General features: G+C 39.9%; 1 protein-coding gene across 1 annotated transcript in view; it reads right to left on the bottom strand.

The window, feature by feature from the left end:
• FOXK2 (forkhead box K2) overlaps positions 1 to 12,531 on the bottom strand; it is a 46,565-nt gene that overhangs the window by 14,773 nt on the left and 19,261 nt on the right. The window lies entirely within an intron of this gene.

Genomic DNA, 12,531 nt, shown 5'->3' with positions numbered 1-12,531 from the left:
GAATACAAGCAAATGCAATTCTTTCTAACAAGGGCAGTTTGTGCATTGTCTCTGAATTTCTTGAGGTTCATCCTGATCTTGCAGTAGCCCCAAAGCAGAGCTATTTTGAAGACAAAAGCTCATTATTTTATGATGCCAAGGAATGGCTGCAGCAAATGAACAAGTTGGTCCATGATAGCAAAATGAATCAGAAGCATAAATGTTGGCCAATTTGAGGTCTAACCAGTTTCATAGACTGGTCTAAGAGATTTGGGTTCTTTTCTCTTAAAATACGTATTAAATTAAACATATATCAATTCTAATTCTGCTCATTTACAGAGTATACTGCTGCTTTAGTACTACATTTGAATACCTTTTTTCAGAGCTGAATTTAAGACCCAATTTCAGTAAACTGCCCATTTTCAAGTATTACCAAGGATTACATGCCTAAATTTAATGACTAACAACAAATTAACAATGTACAACTGTTTAAAAATTTGAAAAATAAAATACAATGAATGCACCTTAGGATAATCCCCTTCCTACATCCCTGTGCACAGCATTTAGAATTGAACACAATTAAACAGGACACGCTGTTTCTAACTTCTCAGTAAATATATTTGCTCAATCTTGAGCAAATAAGAAACTTAATTTTGTCTCAACAAAAGCATCTATAAAAATACAGTTCAAATAACTTTACTACCTCCTCGTTCTTAAGTTGTTAGACTACACTGAGCACTAAACCCACGATGACATTTACACACCTCCCACACGATGAAAAGGACTTTCCAACGACACTATACCCAGAAACAAACCTCACAAAATGTTGGTGTTTGGGTTTGTTTTGCTTTTAAGTGCTTCTAGGCAGATCTAGTTTTATACAGAGAGGAAACAAGCACATGCTGGAACAAGGGGTAAGAAATGAGCTATGAATGCAAAAGGCTGTAAATAAAAGTGATCATTTCTCTGGAAAAATATATTAAACATAAAAGTGATGTAAGAATTGGCAGGAACACTCAGCTGCAGAGTAGCCTTAAAAATGAACTCTCGTGTGTTTTGGCTTTCATGTCTTAAAATGAATCTAAGGATGTTTATAGAATAAAAGCAGCATTTGATTTTCACTATGGCCCTTGCCACATGCACCACAGTGGTTCTTTTTCCCCTATAATACACACTCAAGGATGAGGAAAAAGAGAAAGAATTGACAGTGACCTTCCTTTTCTCTCTGTCTTACTTCTGAGTACGGACCGTGTCCGCATTTAACAGACGACCTATTTCTGAAACATGCTCAATGTACTAAATTAGGAACAGAATCTGTGCCAAAAAACTGCACACGCATTTCAGCAAGGAAGTTAAATGGACCCATTTCTGGGTTGGGTTTTTTTCATATATTCAGTAACAACTCATTTCTTCGCTTTTTCCAGTCGAAAGCATTTTGTGCTTGTACCGTTTTAGTGACAATGGAAAGGGGTCTTGGCTGTTTTGCTAATAAAAATATTTTCCCAGCATTTCTTTTAAGCAGCAATAACAACAACACTCGAGTGTATGCAAAGACAGTAGCCAAAGATTAAGTAAAAATCCCTGTGAGAAAATGAACAATAACATCTGTTTGACACAGGTTTAAACTTTAGTCACCTTCCCTATGCATTTCACAAGGTTATTCCATACCTGCAAATTTACCTTAATGCTTTTGAGACCAAATTTATTTCAACTCAAAGAAAAATATGGGAAGAATTGGACATCGCTTTGGGTGCTAATTCCCTGGTTACAATCCTTATTGCCTGGTAAAAAAAATCACCCCAGTACACACCACTGAGGAACTGGAGTCCTCCTGTGCCACACCGGGGTGAGGATGGGCATGAGGCGGATAGGGAAGAGGTGGATCTCCACACAAGTACCAGGAAGGAACATGGAAAGGCAGAAAAAAATACTCAGCAATTCCTTTGATATTCCATGTAGGCACAAATTTATTAAAAGATCTCCCATTTTACCCTGAATGCATCATCTCCCTGTGGGCATCTCTGGCAAACAAGGCCAGGGCAGCTCTCTGACCCAGGGCACACTGCAGGACATGTGTCAAAGCACAGCACAGACATGGAGCTCTCAAACGGTGATCAAGGTCGGAAAAAAACCACCCACAAAAAGCAGCCCCAAACACAGGAGCTTTGACCAACCAAGGCTACTCCAGAGGTTCTACATGTGCCAAACAAACTTGGAATTGACAGTCATGAAAACCCAGAGGCGTCCCCAGTGCAGTTTACGTTTCCCATGCTGAGCCTGAAAGGTCAGTGTAAGTAAAGAAGATACAAGGTACTTACAAATCCCTCTCTGGTTAGAGCGAATAACACCAGAATATTATCAAAAGACCACATCTGTCAATTGATTCATATTTGCAAATTTTTTTTTTTTTAATAGAAGCATGTTTTTATAGCTGGAATTCAGGCAATAACCAACAGAATTCCTGAATAAATTGCATTTATGCAAATGTATTATATTTACATCCAAAATCAAAGTATAGAACATGTTCTAATTTGATCAGAATCAAGTTGGTTTTGGCATATTCTTTAGTTATACAATGAACTAAACAAAAACCACAGAACACCCACAGGGAGAGACCTCATCAAACATTTAGTCCTCAACAAGCTGAATTGGATTTTACCCACTGTTCAAACATTTACAGTAGTTTCACAATACACTACCACAGGATGGCTGCTGGAGGAGAAACTCATCTAGACAACCCACTTACAAAAAACCCCCAAAGAAATAAAGCAGTTCTGTAAGCTGTTTTGTACATTTATTGATGACAAGTCCATGTGCTTCCTACAGAGCATCACAACGGAGCCACTGTGCGACCCAGGGCACCACAGAGGAGATGTCACAACTAAAATGCAACTCATTACCTCAGTTATTCTTCTTTAAATTAAAAACCAGCTCATTGTGGGTTGACTACTGGAAAACAGACAAGAAGCATCACATCATTTCAAACTATTCCATAAAAAACTCATATATCTGCAGTTCCCAGCCAAAAACAGCAATGCTGGTCCAGGCAGGACCTCTGCAGAGTTTAGGAACTTTGCAGGGTGCCAGAGAAGTGTCTCAGGGTAAAATGTGCAAAGTCTAGTTTTGTCACATCTGTATTTCTAATATTTTCTCACTTCCCCTCAGCAGTTCTGTCCCTACTGCAGGGAAAAGCTGATGATACACTTGTAGTTCTGCCTGTGTGAAAATACCATCTGACTGGAAAGGAGGAATTTCATCCTGCCTTTATCTGGGAAACCAAAACATAGCAGTAGGAATCCAATTTCTTCCCTGTACATAAACCCTGCTGTGACACCCAGTGCCTCAGTATCCTTTGAATTATTCCAGTTTAATTGCCTTCTAAGAACCAGGACCAAAATCAGACAGAAGCTGCCATGCCACTTTGATCAGCAGGTTCTTTTATCAGCACCTCCAGATTTTACATTCAAATAGATTATAAGGGTTCAGCAGTGATAACCCCTGAAGTCAAGGTAGTTACAACTGCACAGCTCAATTCTTTCACACTGACTGTGATACTGAACCCCTGTTAACTTAAAGATCCCCTGAGATTTAAACAGACTTAAAAGAATAACAAGGTGTCTGTTTTTGAACTCTTGTTGATTTACTGAGAGCCAAGGACAGCTTCGACTTTTCACATTAAAAAGCCAAGACTCAAAAAAGAACCCAGTCAGCATCTGGGAGATTGCTTGTGTCGATTTTTGACTTCAAATACTTTCAAGGTGAACACAGGCAGCATTAACTCCCCACAAAGAGAAGCAGAGGTCACGATTAACATCTGCACCACCAAACACAGCTTTTCCACTTCAGTTTTCTCTGACAGTACAGCAGCCTGAGATGATACTATTTGTACTTCCTTCTGCTATTTTGATCAGTGAACTAACAAAAAACCATGGAAATCACCATACTTCTGGCTATGGTCTCCTTTCCATGGAAGGGAGATTTGAAACTAATCCATTTTCTAATTCCTCTTACCTACCTACTTGTGATCTACTTCCCAACTGGTCTTTTTCCCCTTGCTCCAGTAAAAATGACTCTCACAGCCAATTCATTTATTTATACTTCTGGTAGAAGATGTGCACACTGACACTTAATCACCTACAGTGCACACTCCCAGGCCCACTTTTGAAACATATGCATTTTAAAAGTCAAGCAAAAATTGAGTTTTTACATCTTTCAGACAGAGCTAGAGAGAAATGGAGTTTGGAAGGGACCTCTGAAAGTGTCCAGCCCAATCTCCTGCTCAAATCTAGGTAACTTCCAAGTTAGACCTGGTAGCTCAGGGCCTTGTCTCTCCAAATTTTGAAGCCTTCCAAGCAAGAGGGCAACTCATTTCCACTAATTACACTCTCAAGCAGTGAACAGTTTTCTCATTTGTAGAGGTACAAATTCTTCATTGCAACTTCTGCAGCTGCTTGTGCCCAAACTGTGAGCCTGTTGGCACAGCCTGGCTCCAGGCTTTCTACAATCACTCTTTAGGCAAGGGAAGGCTGCATTAAGATCCACCTTTGGTCTTCTCCAGGAAAAAAAATTAAATATAACTGAGGTCCTTTAGCCTCTTCCTCTGGCCTGAGCATTCCAGCAGTGAATCCATTCAAGCAGGTGCTCACTGGAACATCGTGCTTGGAAATTACAACTTGATTGACTTCCTGCTAATGGGTAAATTTCAGTTTGGAAGCACAAGGACCCCAATTTCATCTTTTCTCCATTTGCTGCTTCATTTATTATTGATTCCATCACAATGGATTAATAGGATATTAATTATAGATTAAACAATATGTGGCTGTGGTTTTTAACTGGTTTTTAAATAAACAATACTTCAAAGATGAGTCTTAACAAATACAACTAGAAATACCTTGGAAGTGAAAAACGCTCAGAAAGTTGAAGTATGATTACATATTTCAGTGTCTGTAAAGCCTGTGTACAGTGCCTCCATGTCCTGGGAAAAGGTGCATCTCTAAAGAGAGCTGAACCCAGCTCCTCACCCATGGAACTGACACACAGAAAACACACAGAAACCTGTAAGAAGAGATGGGACTTCATGCCTTGGAGACACGTGAAAGAAGCAACCTTGGTTAACTTGGAAAAAGCAACAATTCCCACACCAAGGAGAAAGTGGCCGCTTCATTCAGTTTACCCTTTTCAAAAAATACACAATTACACCTTCTAACTTCCTCACTGTCTGAATCCCCTACCAAAAGGTTTCTGACTGCTCAACACCAAGAGCAGGCATACTGAATTATTCATGCCCAGAATTTATTTTTAAGACTTTGGGCTGTGTTTAATTGAACTGGAAGTCAATACCATAGTCCATTTCTGGAATAGAGTCATCACCTTCAGAGCTAAAAGAATCAACAAAACCAAAACTTATTAAGAAGACAAAGTCAACTGAACTGATGTTTTTATTTCAAGATAATCTAAATGTACCCAACAGTTTAAAGTCTCGGCTTCCAAGCTAATAACAAAGGTAGATATATAAATCCATCCAAATAGTCATACATTGAGTACCCACCTGAAAACTCCCAGCACTAAATGATTACTTATTAAGTAAAGGTTGTTAAAAAAAACCCACACAATTTTTTACAGTAAGCATTGTCTTGACTCTTTAAACAGAAGTAACTGTTCAGATATTTGTTTTACAAAGTCTTTTCTAGGATCACATTAAAAAAGTGTTGTTGTAACACTTTGCCATCATTAAGAGTATAGGAAAAGTTATCATGGATACACTGAAAAAGAGTGATCCAGTATAAAACTAGTCAGATTATAATTATTTTCTTATAATCCCCAACAGGGATAACTTTCTTAATGGGTAATTTGTTCATGTAGGTGCTTGTTCACCCACAGGAGGTGCCACCTTGTGCTCCTGTCAGAGATTTTAGCTTTAATATGCCATTTGTAAACTTTTCTCCATTGTTGTCAATAGAAGGAGTATCTGGTTTTCTCTATTGATGGGGGACTGGTGATGAAAAAAATTTACTTATTTATATTAATGTAACACAAAGTTCAGCTCCTCTAGTAGATTTTTAGGAAAGAAGTTTTTTGATGCCCTCCTGCTGGCAGCTGACCACAGCCTGTGAGAAATCACCCCAGCCAGAACACAGCATCACTTCCTAAGGGGCCATGTCCACATCCGTTGTGGTGGGATGGATTTCTCCTCCTCCTCCCTGCTTTGAAACTAAGTCCTGATGTGGCTAATTTACCATAAATTTACATTCAATTATGTTTGGCCATTACTAGTCAGGACACTTCTAGAGGTTACCCGAAAAGCAACTGCCCTTTAAAGAGTGGCAACATTTTTCCTCTGGGGACTGAATCCCAACCTCACACATGCTCCCCTTAATTCCCTGTATCCTTTGCAATTGATTTCTGTGGCCCAAAGATCAATCGTTGCACAGCACGTCCTCCACACAGGGACTGGCAGGGCTCGAGGCATGCTCGACCTCTAACACCACAAGGAACAAAGCACTCGCAGATTTTTAAACCAGCAATCAGAATTTTTATTCTGAGCACTGGGCATTCTCTTCACAAGGATTTGGGTATTTTTTCAGGTGTGCCACCACTGTCTACACAGTGCCACCTAACAGGATGGAAAACACCCTAGAGAGCAAGATCACTGATCCATCTATCTCTACTCTTAGATCTCTTAAGATTCAAAAGCAAAGATCTATGCAGCATCAGAAGTGATGAAATATTGCTGTAGCCTCCTGTTAATTCAAGTTGGCCAATAGAACACTTGCAGCAAATTGTAAGCAAAGGCTGGAAATACAATCTAGCTGTAAATTACAGGCTCCCCCATGGGAAACCTCAGTTACAGACTTCCCTGCTCATGTTTTAGCAAGTGCATAAGAGGTATGTAAAAAGTTGTTGGTTGATATTCCTTACAGGAACGGTGCTGACCTGCCTCAGAAGGGTCTGGAACAAGCCTGCCTGCGTCAAAAAATGATCCTATGACAGCAGAATATTGATGACGACAACAGGAACATTCCTGAATCACCAGCAGGAATACAAACTGAGTAATAAACACATGACCCCATCTGAAATGGTGCTCAGCTCGTTCCCACTCGGAGAGCTGACGTCATGAGAAACTGGGCATTTTTAACCCTGTATTCACAGCAGTTTCTCTAAGGGTATTTAAGAGTTTAGACTGAAAAGAGTGCACTGAAGTTGCACCACTACAGCAAATTTTGCTGCAAATTCTATTCTCTTAACAACTTGAAGCTGATCTCACTCCTCCCCTGCATTATTACGCTACAGAAACGGGCATTAACAGTGTATCACAGATTTTCAAAGGTTCCTGTTTCAGCAGCCAGGATCTCTTTTCTTTACATACCAACCACACAACATTGGTACTGATCAGCAGCAAAAACATTTAGGTTACCTTACAATCACGGCAACGTGCCATGGTTAATTAAAATTGCCTATCTCAAAATCGCAAATTCCACTGCATTCTCCTTTTTTCTTAAAGGGCAAAATGTTTAAACCAGCAAGAAGAAAAAAAAAAAACAGAAACCCAAACAAAACCTACAGAATTTTAATGCAGTAGCCCTGCACAGGCTGCAGGACCGAGAAAGCACTTGGCCTGCAGGCAGGAGTGTAGGCAGCAGTTACTGTAGAAACCGAGCTCTTCCCTGCTTTTCTCTGAGCAAAAGAAAGACACAAAAGAGCTGGAAAACGGCGATCGATGGGAAGCAGCTTATAAAGCTGCTTGTCACATCTGCTGCAGGAAAACCAGACACTAATTCATTAAAACTGCTCATGTAATGCCTCTGGAATTTGAGGCTCCCCAGCCCGTGAATACAAAAGAAACTCCGCCTATGGAAACACTGCATTTTTGGGTGTTTAGCATCTCTGTACACAAAAGCCGTATGCAGAGCCAGGTTGTGTGGTCTCAATCTCTACATTTCCTACTAAACTATAAAAACAATTTAAAATTTGTCCAAAAGCTTGAGTGCCTCTACCTTTGCCAAATTGCAAACAGTCCCAGCAGAGCCTACATACATCACTCTATAACACAACAGCTTCCTGCTTAAAAAACAGAAACAAAACACATGCAACAGGAAAACAGAAATCAATTATCATTTTTTCTTCCTTCCAGATAACTGCATTTAACCATAAATATGCAAGCTCCAACTTTCTCCATGACAGTAAATGCCATTCCAAAACTTCCCATAAGGCACAGGATTTAGAAGCACAGCTGAGCCAAAGTTGACAAACCAAACCCACTCCATCCTTTACCACCAAGTTGGCTGCTCAGAGGTGCCTGGCACCTCAGTCTCAGTCACAGGGTACACGTGGGGGTGGCAAAAGTTCATATGGATACACTGAGGTTCCAATAATATCAATCACTGTTAAATAAGAGCTATCAGCAGAGCAAACCAAAGTGCTGAGAGCCAAACAGACAGTTCTTGGCATCTCACATTCCTTACAATTAAAGCAGTAGGAGGAATACAGTGAACAAGTGCTGTCATGATGTGTTTTGACGCAAGCATAATCATAAAAAAAGCACTTGTGACTCATACATTACTTTAGTAACAAAAGCCTTCATTTATTACCTCATCAGAGACTTGCATTTCACTGCAAAATTATGCCCAAACTTCCTAATCCTTACCAAGAGAGCAGCTACCCACTGAGGCAGGGCTGCACAATGATTATTCCCGATTCAAGGAAGCAAAGTTTATTTTAGATGGGCTTTTCAAGGCAGAACTCTGCTTCCAAGAGCAGCACAACCCTTTTTTTGACACAGAAATCCATGACTAACTGAGGCCATTGAAGAATGACAAAAACTGCTTCCTACCAACTTGAACTTTGAGTAGACAGCAATGTTTAATTTCCCCCCTAAATCTGCCTGTCTGGTCAAAGAATAGGCTTTTTTCAGCCTCCTCTCACACAGCCATGGGCATTAATTAAATTTCACAGTTGCCTACCTAAAGATGTCTGATGCTCAAACCCATTCCACATTTGCTTCACTGTGGTGATACTGGCTGGGCTGGGAATTTTAACAGAAATCAAGATTTTGTATTATATTCTGAGATCTTTTTTTTAAGCCATGCATGCTCTCCAGAATGTTTGTTTGAACTACTTTTCAATTTTCCTTCTATTTGCAAATTCCTAAAACTTTTATCCTGAATGTGCAGACCCTCTAGAAATGTTCTATGCACTGACTGCTCCACAGGTATGACATAAATTTAGGTTCCTTTGTCACTTGTGTGGGCACTCAAGAACCAATCAAGACGCCAAAGAGTCTGAAAAGCCACAAAGTAAAGAAACTAATCTACAACAAGCACGTTGTTATTGGAAAATATCCTTCAAGAAGCACTCCTCCTCCTCCTGAGCTGTTCTGAGACCATGCCAAGTTCTCAAATCGTGGGCTGTGTAAGGGGCAGCAGGAAAGTACAGAAGGATAAAAGCAAATAAAAACAACAGACATGATTTAACCAGTCAGAGAGTCACGCAAGTGGAAATCTGTCCAGAAATAAAAAAAATAGACTCAATAAAAGTTTTCATGAGAACACAGGCCAATCATTGTCATGTACTGAAGGAGCACCAGTACAGAGAAGGAAAGGGTACAGCATGGCCACATGAGGCAAGGGATTAATGTCTCCAAGCATAAACTTGGACGCACGTTTGTCATCTGTCTCTACAGTGAGTGAAAACGGGCAGACACTTCATGATGCCCATGACACAGAAGGAGAAAGCCTAAAGTAGTTTAAATCAGGGCTAGGGATGGTTGTGTTGCACTGGTTTAAAGGGAGTTTAGGTGTAGACACAAACATACACTCCTACTCACACCTCTTCAATATTAAGCAAAATGAAACCCACTCCAAACAATTAGTAAATAATGAACAATATAAACCAAGAATCCTGAAGCACAGGTAGCTAGCAGGCTCTTCGCAATAAAAGCCTGACCTCGGGGATGTTTCATAGGATACAGGGATGTCACAGCTCAGTGCTGCCGAAGAGGGCAGGCTCTCCCTGGCCTCCTGCACCAGCTCTGGTCCCAGCCACGGAAACTCCAGTTTCCTGCTTCCAGGAGCCACTGGTATCTCCAGCTAATACACTGATTCAGCAGAAAACTACTCAAGCTGAAATGCAGAAGTCAGCTGATGTTTTACTAGGTTTAAGCCATCTCATAGACTAATCTTGCTTTAAAAAGCCATCATGACACCTGAATTTAAAATCTGTGTTGTATTATACTACACAAGAGAACACTCCCAATATGCAACTATTCTAACCATTCTGTTTGAAAGCTTGAAATTTGAACTAATACAGAAAGATAAGCCTCCAAAACTAATTTCTGTGCTACTTTCAATGTCTTAACTATAACTAAGCCACTGTTGTCCCTTTCATTAGAGAACAGTGACATACTGCACACAGGTCAGCTCAGCAGATCTTGTGAGTTTTTATCTCAAGGCACACCACAGCTGAGGGATAGCAGCATTCACATGGGAACAGTGCGTGTAAGAAAGCCTGAAGGACCAGGAAAAACAGCACCAACAGTCTTCAAAAACAGGGAGCAGGGAGGGAGTTCACCCTGCACACCAAGTAATCCCCTTCAAAACCCAAGGGACTGACTTTAAAAGAGCAAAGCTCTTCCTTGATAAAAACTGCTGGAAAAGAGCACTGAAATTTCATCATCTGCCTGCCCATGAAGTATTATTCCCATTTTCAAAAACAGATTAAACGGATTTGTGACTTGGCCAAGCCGTTTTGGCAAGTGTGCAACAGAGTTGGGAACAGAACATATTTTTCCCAACACCCAATCTTTGTTTAAACCATTGGATCATCCCCCAAGTCTTCCTTTTTCTACAACCACTTTAAGAGGCAAAACATCAGGTGAGAGATATGTCTTCAGGAAAAGGGAGATTATTTCATTAAATTAGACTGAAGAACCTCAGTCGGAGTTTGTTGCACAAGAGGAGCTGGTGAAGGAGCACAGTAGTGGCTGTGAAGCCTACATGGCAAAAAGTAACACACACACATATCTTAAGCAATATATCACATCCTCCCAAACAGAGCTAAAGGAACTTTCATTTCATCACTACTTTACACCATGAAAACTGCACATTAAATGCATACATTCTAATTAAAATCTATATGGTTAAATACTGAAGGGTTTGAAGATGCTAAACTACACAAACCTCATTTCCTATGTATCTGTGAGAAGCAAGACTTTTTCCCCCCTTATTGAACAGAAAAAAATTAAAGAAGTATTTCAAGTAACTAAAAAAATAAAGAAGTAAAAGCTAAAATTTATATCTTAATACTGAAAAATATGTGGAAAGAATTCTTCATCTGTTTTCTTTAGTAACACGGAGTTCCTCATTCCAGGTGACAAACAGCTGGCAGGTTACTACAGTGTTACTCACTCCTGTTACTCGTCCTGTGCAGAACTACCCAAAAACATCCATGAGATGCACGGATGGAGGTGCTCAACACCAAGGGCACATCCTACTCCCTGGTGATACTGAAGGGTTCACTTTAATTTTGTTTATCTGTGTTATATCTACTGTTTTTAATTAACCATACTCCTACCCTGCCCCATACCAACAGAATGAAATTGCAAAAACTTTCACTGGCCAGAAAAAGCCAGATTCCTTTTTTTTGTTTGCTTTTTTTTTTTTTTTTTTTTTTGCAATAACCAAACTGTTTTAGTGATGAAAATACTATTTTCATTGTTCTTTTTATTTCTTATCCTATGTAAATCAAGGGCACTGCTGTACACTATTCAGCCTGGGTTTACTCTAACTGCATTCCTGCAGCCAGGGTCGGAATCCACAATGACCAGATCAATCCCACACAACAAAGAACCTGCGATGGAGGGTGATGACAAAAGAATCTCGTTAGGTTGTGTGAACCAAACCCAATCTGAGGTTTTCTGAGAATAAACCAACCATGTCTTGACAGCAGTTTCTTTTGGTCTAGTTTCAAATTCCAACCTTTTTTTATTATTATTTTGTGATTTAGTTCTTCCAGATCATAGAATTTTCTAAAAACAGAGTATCTAAAAGGAAATAAATGGTCCTGGTACATAATACATTGTTTCACTCTACTTTAAGCTCTGGTCATTCTGCGAGACATGCCAGAGCCAAAGCAACCTTGGAGGCAGTAACTGACACAGTATCAGTTAAAGACTTCCAGGATAAAAATTAATATTGAGTGACTCTTCCTCTTGAGCACACAAATTGATGGAGTTAAGTTTATAAAATGGTTGAAATGCTGAAAAAAGCAAGCTGCAATCACCTCCAGAGAGGTTCTTGGACAGAGGAAGATCCTGCCAAACTGCTCAAACAATTAAACTTCCCTGGATGAGAAGAAATTTGCAAAGCTTTCCTACACAGAGAGCAAGGTGTCTTACTTTCACCCTCCCTGGAAAAGCAAGTGACATTTGTCCAAGTCAGGCTTCCCCAGTTTACCAACTGAGCACCTTCCTTCAATGGAACTGTCAAAACAGTCATATAACAAAAAATCCTCCAAATTATCAATTATAAACTCCCCACACATCTGTAAGCTGGACCT

The sequence above is a fragment of the Corvus hawaiiensis genome, chromosome 19 (assembly GCF_020740725.1).
Source record: "Corvus hawaiiensis isolate bCorHaw1 chromosome 19, bCorHaw1.pri.cur, whole genome shotgun sequence".
NCBI lineage: Eukaryota > Metazoa > Chordata > Aves > Passeriformes > Corvidae > Corvus > Corvus hawaiiensis.
The sequence above is the reverse complement of the archived record's forward strand: the minus strand, read 5'-3'. Positions and strand labels throughout refer to the sequence as shown.